Source organism: Chiloscyllium plagiosum, unplaced genomic scaffold (genome assembly GCF_037043375.1).
Source record: "Chiloscyllium plagiosum isolate Xiang-an unplaced genomic scaffold, Cpla_swu_hap1 HiC_scaffold_8, whole genome shotgun sequence".
NCBI lineage: Eukaryota > Metazoa > Chordata > Chondrichthyes > Orectolobiformes > Hemiscylliidae > Chiloscyllium > Chiloscyllium plagiosum.
In genome coordinates this window covers 14040926-14052996 of record NW_028270146.1, presented here as the reverse complement: position 1 = coordinate 14052996, position 12071 = coordinate 14040926, and the positions used below count along the sequence as shown (strand labels likewise).

At 44.0% G+C, this 12071-nt stretch overlaps 1 protein-coding gene across 6 annotated transcripts in view; it reads left to right on the top strand.

The window, feature by feature from the left end:
• The window catches only part of tdp1 (tyrosyl-DNA phosphodiesterase 1), a 133868-nt gene that overhangs the window by 43391 nt on the left and 78406 nt on the right, over positions 1–12071 (top strand). The window lies entirely within an intron of this gene.

Below are 12071 nucleotides of genomic sequence, written 5' to 3'. Positions count from 1 at the left end.
CTTTCACTTTTTCCATGAGAACCACCAATGGCATTGGTAGACCATGTAGGTTACCCAGGGGCAGCACAGTGACATTGACATCAGCAATGATAGGGCCTCAGGGCAGAGGGAACCAAAGGGCAAAGTCAGGGAAGTGAATGAACGAAATGGTAATTAGCTTGTTTCAACAACAAAAGCACATGCAAACCTCTAAATGTCATATTAAAATGAAGTCAGAAACTGTGGACAAAGGGCAGCTGCCATTACTAAGGCCACTCTGTTTTGGACAACCGAACTGCTCAACAAGTGGCTTTGAATCCTCATGTTTCTCAGGGCATCGAGAGAGAGTTAAAAGCTGTTCTCTATTCCTTCACGGGATGTGGGTGTTGTTGGCAAGACCAGCATTTGTTGCCCATCCATAGGTGTCTTTGAACCCTGTAGCTTGCTCGGCCATTTCAAAGGTCAGTCAGCCTCTTCATTGTGGATCTGGATTGTCATGTAGGCGAGGTGGGTAAAGATAGAAGACAGCCTTCCCTGAAAGGGCAGTAGTGAACCAGATGGATTTTAACAACCATCAATGATGGATTAGTGATTCCAAGTGGGACACTTTGTAAGATTAACTTGATATAGTTATGAATTATATGTTAATTATACTTAGTTGAATGCAGTCGGTGAACATTAATTGACCATATACAAAGCAACACTTATTACGAATGTACGATTTAGGAGTAGTAATAGACTACTTGACCTCTCAAGCCTGCTCCACTATTCGATTCAATCATGGCCGCTCTGTTTGTAATTTGAATTCTATCTTCCTATCTACCTCTTTGATTCCCTTGCCTAACAGCAATCCATCTACCACCTCCTTCAAAATATTCAATGACCCTGCCACCACTGCAGTCTAAGACAGAGTGTCCCTATGTCACATAATCCTCATCTCTGTCTGAAAGGGTGACCCTTAAAAACAACAGCCTTAGACCTGGACTCTCACAAGATGAAACATCAATTCCATATTTACTTTAGCAAGATCATTTAGGATCTTACACACTTCAGCTAAGTCACCCCTCACCCTTCTAAATCCCAGTGGAAACAAGCCCAATCTGACTAATCTTTCCTCAAAGGTCAACCCTCTCCTTCTGGGTATCAATCGAATAAACTCACTGTGAACCACCTCCAACTCTTCTAAATCTTCCTTTAAATAAGGAGACCAAAAATGCACAGAGTATTCAAGATGTGGTCTTATCAATACCTTGTATAACTAAACTATAGCCTTTTTATGTTTATGTTTAATTCCTTCCATAATAAAGGATAACATTCTGTTAGCCTTCCTGATCATGCTATAACTACATACTATTTGTGATTCATGCAATAGAACACGTAGATCCCTCTGCACCTCAAAATTCTTCAGTCATTCTCCATTTATGTAATACTCTGCTTTTTTATTCCTCTTAGTAACAAATTTCACAATTTCCTATATTAAACTCCTACCAGATCTTTTCCCTACTTACTCCATCTACAGGTTGTTCTGCCATAACACGTTGTGTTAACACAAATTCACTGTAAGGCCATTGACGAATTGGGCACATTGATTCTGAAGCATGAACTTTTAAAAATATGTGTTAGCTGTAATGCGATTACATCGCCAATACTTTAAGTGCTGTTCCTAGAGCATGATTTTTGTGTGTTGCGGGGTTGCACAAGAACACAACCATTGCATTATAGATGAGCTACCTGTATCTATATCCACCTGCAAACACCTTATGCCCTTCTTACAACCTACATAGCTTTGTGCTATCTGCAAACTGTTACATTCTATTCATCAAGGTCATTGATATTGATTGTAAACAGGTGAGGCCCAAGCACACACTCTTGTCAGAGTCTACTCTTTGCACCTTGCCAATCAGAAAAAGACCCATTTGCACATACTGCCTGTTTTCTGTCAGCCAACCAATCTTCTCTCTGTACTGGAATGCTACCCCTTACATTAAATGCTTTTACTTTGCACAGTGACCTTTTATGGGGCACCTTATGAAATGCCTCCAAGAAATCCAAGTACTGTGTGCCAACAACATGTGTTACTTTTTCAATGAACAATAATGCATTGGTATAACATGATTTCCTTTTGACAAAACAGTGGTGACATTTCCCAGTTACCTTGAGTTTTTATGTGTGTGGGTTTAATGTCTTTATTGATTGATTTAACACCTTCCCCAAGACAGACATCAAGCTATAGATTAGATTAGATTCCCTACAGTGTGGAAATAGGCCCTTCGGCCCAATCAGTCCACACCGACCCTCCAAAGAGTAACCCACCCAGACCCTCTGACTAATGCACTTAACACGATGGGCAATTTAGCATGGCCAATTCACCTGGTCAATAGACAATAGGTGCAGGAGTAGGCCATTCAGCCCTTTGAGCCTGCATCGCCATTCAATATAATCATGGCTGATCATTCCTAATCAGTATCCTGTTCCTGCCTTATCTCCATAACCTTGATTCCACTATCTTTGAGAGCTCTATCCAACTCTTTCTTAAATGAATCCAGAGAGTGGGCCTCCACTGCCCTCTGGGGCAGAGCATTCCACACAGCCACCACTCTCTGGGTGAAGAAGTTTCTCCTGAGCTCTGTCCGAAATGGTCTACCCCGTATTTTAAGCTGTGTCCTCTGGTTCGGCACTCACCCATCAGTGGAAATATGTTTCCTACTGCCAGAGTGTCCAATCCTTTCATAATCTTATACGTCTCAATCAGATCCCCTCTCAGTCTTCGAAACTCAAGGGTATACAAGCCCAGTTGCTTCAGTCTTTCAATGTAAGGTAATCCTGCCATTCCAGGAATTGACCTCGTGAATCTACGCTGCACTCCCTCAATAGCCAGAATGTCTTTTCTCAAATTTGGAGACCAGAACTGCACACATTACTCCAGGTGTGGTCTCACCAGGGCCCTGTACAGCTGCAGAAGCACCTCTTTGCTTCTATACTCAATTCCTCTTGTTATGAAGGCCAGCATGCTATTAGCCTTCTTCACTACCTGCTGTACCTGCATGCTTGCCTTCATTGACTGGTGTACAAGAACACCCAGATCTCTCTGTACTGCCCCTTTACATAAATTGATTCCATTGAGGTAGTAGTCTGCCTTCCTGTTCTTGCCACCAAAGTGGATAACCATACATTTACCCACATTAAACTGCATCTGCCATGCATCTGCCCACTCACTTAACTTATCCAGGTCACTCTGTAATCTCCTAACATCCTCATCACTTTTCACCCTGCCACCCAGCTTTGTATCATCAGCAAATTTGCTAATGTTATTGCTGATACCATCTTCTATTTCATTAACATATATTGTAAAAAGCTGCGGACCCAGCACGGATCCCTGCGGTACCCCACTGGTCACTGCCTGCCATTCCGAAATGGAGCCATTTATCACTACCCTTTGTTTCCTATTAGCCAACCAATTTTCAATCCAATCTAGTACTTTGCCCCCAATACCATGCGCCCTAATTTTACTCACTAACCTCCTGTGTGGGACTTTATCAAAAGCTTTCTGAAAGTCCAGGTCCACTACATCTACTGGATCTCCCTCGTCCAACTTCAGAGTTACATCCTCAAAAAAGTCAAGAAGATTAGTCAAGCATGATTTCCCCTTCATAAATCCATGCTGACTCTGTCCTATCCTGTTACTACTATCTAGATGTGCCATAATTTCATCCTTTATAATAGACTCCAGCATCTTTCCCACCACTGAGGTCAGACTAACTGGTCTATAATTTCCTGCTTTCTCTCGCCCACCTTTCTTAAAAAGTGGTATAACATTAGCCACCCTCCAATCCTCAGGAACCAACCCCGAATCTATTGAACTCTGGAAAATAATCACCAACGCATCCACGATTTCCCGAGCCACCTCCTTCAGTACCCTGGGATGCAGACCATCAGGCCCCGGAGACTTATCAACCTTCAGACCTAACAGTCTCTCCAACACCAAATCCTGGCAAATATAAATTCCCTTAAGTTCAGGTCCTTCAGCCACTGTTACTTCAGGGAGATTGCTTGTGTCTTCCCCAGTAAACACAGATCTGAAGTACCCATTTAATTCCTCTGCCATTTCTTTGTTCCTAGTAATATATTCCCCTGTTTCTGTCTTCAAGGGCCCAATTTTTGTCCTAACCATTTTTTTGCCTTGCACATACCTAAAAAAGCTTTTACTATCCTCCTTAATATTCTTGGCCAGTTTACCTTCGTACCTCATTTTTCCTCTGCGTATTTCCTTCTTAGTAATCCTCTGTTGCTCTTTCAAACTTCCCAGTCCTCAGTTTTCCCACTTATCCTAGCTATGTTATACTTTTTCCTCTTTTAACTTTATATGTTTCTTTACTTTCCTCATCAGCCACGGCCGCCCATGCCTCCTCCTGGGATCTTTCTTCCTTTTAGGAATGAACTGATCTTGCAACTTCTGCATTATACACAGAAATATCCGCCATTGTTCCTCCACGGTCATCCCTGCTAAGGTATTGCACCATTGAACTTTGGCCAGCTCCTCCCTCATAGCTCCATAGTTCCCTTTATTCAACAGAAGTACTGTCACTTCCGACTGTACCCTCTCCCTCTCAAATTGCAGATTGAAGCTTATTGTATTATGGTCACTACTTCCCAATGGCTCCATCACTTCGAGGTCTCTGACCAATTCTGGTTCGTTACACAATACCAGATCCAGAATTGCCTTCTCCCTGGTCAGCTCCAGCACCAGCTGCTCTAAGAATCCATCTCTGAGGCACTCCACAAAGTCTCTTTCTTGAGGCCCAATACCATCCTGATTCTCCCAGTCTACCTGCATGTTAAAATCCCCCATAACAACTGTAGTAACATCTTTATGACAGGCCAATTTCAGCTCCTGATTTAACTTACATCCGACATCCAGACTACTGTTTGGGGGCCTGTAGATGACTCCCAAGAGGGTCTTTTTACCCTTAGTATTTCGAAGCTCTATCCACACTGACTCTACATCCCCTGATTCTCGGTCCCCCTGCGCAAGAGACTGAATATCGTCCCTTACCAACATGGCCTCCCCACCCCCGCTGCCCGTCAGTCTGTCATTACGATAGCAGATGTATCCTTGAATATTCATTTCCCAGGCCCTGTCCACTTGAAGCCACGTCTCAGTTATCCCCACAATATCGTATCTGCCAATTTCCAAAAGAGCCTCAAGCTCATCCATCTTGTGTCTAATGCTTCGTGCATTCATGTATAGTATTTTTAATTTGTTACTGCTCTCACCCTTCCCATCAACCCTTATTTCACTCAACCTTACAGCATGATGCCTTTCCGAGTTTTCTGCCTCATTGATACAGTTGTCTTTCTTGACTTCTCTTGTTCTAACTTTCCCTTCAATTTCCTTTTTAAACATCCAGCTTGTCCCCTCCCCCCCGCTACTTAGTTTAAATGTAGCGGTGTTGCAGTAGGAAACCTGCCTGACAGAATACTGGTCCATAACCTATTAAGGTGCAAGCCGTCTCTCTTGTAGAATTTATGCTTACCACAAAATATACCCACTGATCCAAGAACTTAAATCCTTGCTTCCTGCACTAGTTCCCCAACCACACGTTCAAGTCCATTATCTCCCTGTTTCTGGCCACACTAGCCCGAGGAACTGGAAGCAAACCGGAGATAACCACCTTGGACGTCCTGCTTTTCAGCCTTCTTCCTAGTTCTCCGAAGTCTCGCTGTAGTATGTTCCTTCTCTTCTTCCCGACATCATTTGTGCCGACATATACCACCACCTCTGGCTCTTCACCCTCATCCTTGAGGATTTCCTGCACTCTGTCCGCGATGTCTTTCACTCTGGCACAGGAAGGCAACACACCATCCTTAAATCCCGTCTGCTGCCACAAAAACCCCGGTCAGTTCCTCTCACGATGGAGTCCCCTATTACCACGGCTCTGTGCGATGTCCGACTCTTCCGCTCTGCCTCTGCGGCAACTTTTGATTGACAAACTTGGCCGCCTTGCGAACTGGCAGTGTCATCAGTCTCTACTGTTTCCAAAAGCTTCAAATTGTTCCTGACAGGCACTTCTCCCGGGGTCTCTTGCACCTGTCTCCTCTCCGCCTTCCTCATCGTCTGCTCTCTTCTGGCATGATTGGTGTAATAACATCGCTGAAGGTCTTGTCCAGAAAGATCTCGTTCTCTCGGATGAGCCTAAGGTCTTCGAGTGCTTTCGTCAGCGCTGCAATATGCTCGGTCAATTGCTGAATGTGCACACATTTTCCACACATATACGAGCCAGACACACCAGAGTCGTTGACCTCCCACATCAAGCATGTAGTGCACTGAACCAGCTGGGCAGTCATGTCTACACCCTCTTCAACTGTGGTGTAATCACTTCACTCAACCTCCTTGTCAAAGATTCCTGAGCTGAAGCCTCATTCTTCAATCTAAACTTCCTTAGACCCTCTTTTTGTGGCACGTCTGTGGACTCTTAATTAAGGTTAGAGGAGGAGGGAGGGAGGGAGACCCTACTTTGTAGGACCTGGGGTTTAGAACACACCCACTCTAATAGCAATCACTTACCTTCCCGACCGGCTTTGCGCTCTGTCTGAACTTCCGCCCAGCTCCCGCCGCTCTCTGCTGCTGGTCCATACACCTTTGGACTGTGGGAGAAAACGGAGTACCCGGAGGAAACCCACGCAGACACTGGGAGAACGTGCAAACTCCACACAGACAGTCACCCAAGGCTGGAATCGTACCTGGGTCCCTGGTCATGTGAGGCAGCAGTGCTAACCACTGAGCCACCGTGCAGCCTATAGTTTCCTGTTTTCTGTCTCCTCCCTTCATGAAATTTTTATTACTTTCCAGTCTGATGGGACCTTGTCAGAATCCAGCAAATTTTAAAAAATTAACACTAACATATTTACTACCTCCCTACCAACTTCTTTTATGATCCTCGGGTGAAAGTCCACCTGGACCCAGAGACTTGTCAGCCTGCAGCTCCATCAGTTTGCTCAGTACCACATCTCTTATGATTGTAATTTCACCAGCTCCCTCTTCTCCTTCCACCTCTCCTTCCCAATGACTATTGGGATTTTTTCTTGTATCCCCTATGGTGAAGATGGAAGCAAAATATTTATACATTTCTTCAGGCATTGCCTCAGTTTTTACCATTCACTCCCCATTCACACTCTCTGGAGGACAGTTTTTTTTTTAACTCTTTTCCTTTTCAGAAACTTGTAGAAACTCCTGCTATATTCATTTGTACAATTCTATCTCACTTTCACTCACATTATGATTTCCTTTTCCTGATTAACCATTTAATCATTCCCTGCTATTTTAATAATCTGACCAGTCAGCCTACCTGTCACTCATCTTGGCAGTTATTTATTTCTTCCTTAAGTTTGTTGCTTTCCTTGATTTCCTCAGTTGCAAAGAACAAAGAAAATTTACAGCCCAGAAACAGGCCCTTCGGCCCTCCAAACCTGAGCTGATCCAAATGTACTGTCTAAACCTGTCAGTCAATTCCTAAGCATTTGTATCCCTCTGCTCCCCACCTACTCATGCATCTGTCCAGACGCATCTTAAATTAATCTACCGTGCCTGCCTCTACCACATCTGCTGGCAACGCGTTTCAGATGCCCACCACCCTCTGTGTGAAGTACTTACCGTGAGTATCCCCCTTATACACACACACACACACACACACACACACACACACACACACGAATCGAACCTGGGTCCCTGGCGCTGTGATGCAACAGTGCAGACCACTGAGCCACTGTGTCACCCCAAGCTAGTGGTAATTTTTATTCTTCAGAACAGAGTTTTGAAGAGTTATATTGTGTTCTGATAGTTGCAGAATGAGTGTTCCATAGACAGTTTGCTCGGTTTTATACAGATCTACTAGGTCAGGTTGTGCTGGTTATGACAGGGGTCTGCCTTGGATCTTTAATGGAAGGCACAGCCTGTATCTATTAATTCATCACGGTGACATCATGTTCCTTGCAAGCTTCCAAAAATCATAGTCAAAAAATGAGTTGGTATTTATAATATACATCGAAATATTTGAGCCTTGGAGGGAGAGCAGTGGAATCTATAAGACCTTAAGATATACGAGTAGAATTAGGCCCTTCAGCCCATTGAGTCTGCTCCACCATTCAGTCATGGCTGGTATGTTTCACAGCCTCATTCTCCTGCCTTCTCCCCGTAACCCTTGATTCCCGTTAATAAACAGGGACCTATCTATCTCTGTCTTAAATTCCGCTCAATGACTTGGCCTCCACAGCCTTGTGCAGTAATGAGTCCCACAGAGTCAACACCTTCTGGCTGAAGAAAGTTCTCCTCATCTCTGTTCTAAAGGGTCCGCCCTTCACCTCTGAGGTTGCGCCCTCGGGTCCTGGTCTCACCTCCCAGTGGAAACATCTTCTCCACGTCCACCAGGAATAATGAGAACTATAAATGATGAGGTCGGCTTGTACACAGTAGTCTTTAATGTGTAGGAAGGTGAATGGGTGATTTAAGTGAGGTGTTCAGATGATTAATGTCTCGGACTGCATCAGTGGACTCTGTTCACTCCAATGGCTTTTTGAAATTAGAGCCAGGCTATTCAAGTATAACGTCAAGATGAAAATCTACTACTCTTGCAGCCCCTATCCTGAGACAAAAAACAACCAGAAAATATCAAACCTGAGGTTGAAACATTCCCTCGACTGAATGAAAAGAAAATAACGGGTATGGAAAAAGAATGTGATTGAGAAACATTTCAGCCCTGATTGAATGGCAGAGCAACCTTGATGATCTAAATAACCTAATTCTGTTCCTGTATTTTATGGTCTTATAGGACTGAAGTAGTAGATGGAGTTAAAATATAGATTGGCTAAGGGCCAACACGCTAGAGTGGCTGAATGGCCTCCTCCTTTTTCTGAAACCTTGCATTGAACATGTTGAAGTTAGGTGACTATTGTTTGGGCTGAAGGGAGGTATATAGATTGTGAGGATAATTCAGTTCTGGGAAGGTGACTACCTAATGGTGTTACCGCAAGGCTTTTAATCCAGAGATGCTCTGGGGACCAGGGTTCAAATCTTGCCATGGCAAATGGTGGAATTTGAATTCAGTAAAAGTCTGGAATTAAGACCATGAAACCATTGTAGATTGTTGTAAAAACCCACCTGGTTCCCCAATATCCTTTTGTGAAGTTAATTCCATCTCACCTGTTGGAGCCTACACGTAACTGCAGACCCTCAGTAATGTATGTGTCTCTTAAATGCCTACTGGGCAATTAGACATGGGCAATAAATACTGGCCGAGCTGCTGACACCCACATCCCATCAATATATAAAAAAAAGTCAGTCTGTAGCTCTACTACTGCCTCAGCACTAAATGCTGACTTTTTAAAAAGATTCAGTGGCTGTGACCCTCCACTGCTCTTCAATTTTGCCCTTGGACACTCCTTGTGTCAGCCAACTGTTTGTTTTGCATCACTTTGCTTATTTGCATTTCTGCTTTGCTTTATTTGATGCTTAGTGTATTTTCCTACCAGAGACCAAGGCTGAATGCTAATCTGCTACTTGTTCCTTCCACTTCGACCACTATCAGTTGGCTTTATATAGCACCGTTCTCATCCTGCGGCCATTCCAAAGCCCATGGAAGTACATTTGAAGTGCATTCACTTTTAATATCAGAAACACGGCAGCTAATTTGTGCATAGTAAGCTCCTACAATGAAAACATTAATGGTTTAGGGTGAGGGGGGAAAGATATAAAAGAGACTTACAGGGCAACTTTTTCACTCAGAGGGTGGTACATGTAGGGAATGAGCTGCCAGGGGAAGTGGTGGAGGCTGGTACAATTGCAACATTTAAGAGGCATTTGGATGGGTATATGAATAGGAAGGGTTTGGAGGGATATGGGCCAGGTGTTGGCAGATGGGACTAGATTGGGTTGGGATATCTGGTCGGCATGGATGGGTTGGACCGAAGGGTCTGTTTCCGTGTAGTACCTCTCTATGACTTGATGACTGGATAGTCCGTTTGTAGTTCTGTGGTAATGACCCTCCCACTGAGTCAGGAGACCTGAGTTCGAGCCCCACCTCCTGCAGAGGTATGTAATAGCATCTTTGAACAGATTGATTTGAAAATATTTATTGAGCACTGACAAAGAGGAAATGTTGGTGGATAAGAGTATTCAAGATGGTAGCTCACCACATCCTTTTTAAAGGATGGATAATGAATGCAAAAAAAAATCAGCAATGCTCAGATTCCATGAAACATGGAAACGTAGAAAATAGGAGCATGGATTGGCCATTCAGCCCTTCCAGCCTGCTCCACTGTATAGTGTGATCATGGCTGATGATCCAACACAGTGCTTGCTTTCTCCCCGTACACTTTGATCACTTTAACCCCGAGAACTATATCTCACTTCTTCTTAAAATTATGCACTGTTTTTGCTTCAACTGCTTCCTCTGGCAAAGCATTCCTTCGGAGAAAGTGAGGACTGCAGATGCTGGAGATCAGAGCTTAAAAATGTGTTGCTGGAAAAGCGCAGCAGGTCAGGCAGCATCAAAGGAACAGGAGAATCGCCCGTTTCGGGCATAAGCCCTTCTTCAGCCCTTCTTCACCCACTCAATGGGTGAAGCAATTTCTCGTCATCTCAGTACTCAATAGTCTAGCCTGTATCCTCAGACTCTGACTCCTGGGTTTGAACTCCACTGCTATTGAAAACATACTACCTGCATTTCCCCTGTGTGTTCCTGTTAGAATTTTATAGGTTTCTATGAGATGCCCTCTCGTTCTTTTAAATTCCAGTGAATTATTTTTTATTCACTCATGAAATGAGTGTCTGGACCAGCATTTATTGCCTGTCCCTATTTGTTCTTGAGAAGGTATTGATGAGCTCACCCTCTTGAACTGCTGCAGTCCATGTGTTATGAGTACAACTGCAATGCTGTTAGGAAGGGAATTCCCCAGAACTTTGACCCAAATACAGTGAAGGGACAGTGATATATTTCAAAGTCGAGGTGGTACAAACTGATCCAGTCTGTCTTCATACACCAGTCCCGTCATCACAGGAATCAATCTGGTAAACCTTTATCGCACTCCCTCCAGAGCCAGAACATTCTTCCTCCGATAAAGGGATCAAAACTGCACACAGTTCTCCAGGTGTAGTCTCACCAAGGCCCTGTACAATTGCAGCAGGACATCCTAGCTCCTCAACTCAAATCCTTTCACTATGAAGGCCAGTGTACCATTTGCCTTGTTCACCGCCTTCTGCACCTGCAATGCTAACTTCCAGCAATTGTTGTAAAAGAAAAAAGTCTCGTTGCACCACACCTTTATCTGAGTCTATCACCATTCGTATAATAATCAGCATTTGGCTAACCTCACATTTTATCCTTCATCTGCCATGCCTTGCCCACTCTCTCACTTTGTTCAAATCATATTGAATATTTAAAGGCAGCCTGTAAATAAACAGTGAAAAAATAGGTTTGTATCCAGTTTTAGATTTCACCATCAGGCTTGGAATCCAATTGGGTTCAGTTAATCGAGGGAATGAATGTTGGACCAGAACATGGGGATAACTGCCTTACTGTTAGATTAGATTAGATTACTTACAGTGTGGAAATAGGCCCTTCGGCCCAACAAGTCCACACCGACCCACCGAAGCGTAACCCACCCAGACCCATTCCCCTACATTTACCCCTTCACCTAACACTGTGGGCAATTTAGCAAGGCCACTTCACCTAACCTGCACGTTTTTGGATTGTGGGAGGAAACCGGAGCACCCGGAGGGTGCCCACGCAGACATGGAGAGAACGTGCAAACTCCGTACAGAGAGTCACCTGAGGTGGGAATTGAACCCGGGTCTTTGGCGCTGTGAGGCAGCAGTGCTAACCACTGTGCCATCCATGCTGTATTTTGGATGCAACCTAAATAGAGTTTATGTCTGTCCAATCAGGTAGGAGATCAAAACAAGAAACCTCTGTGACACCTGTGTTCTCCTCATTGTCCTGGCCAATATTTATCCTTCATCCAGTGTCACAAAAGAAGGTAATCTGGTCATTCATCATCAGGAATCACTCATAAATGAGTATCCACCTTGGAAATTCCAT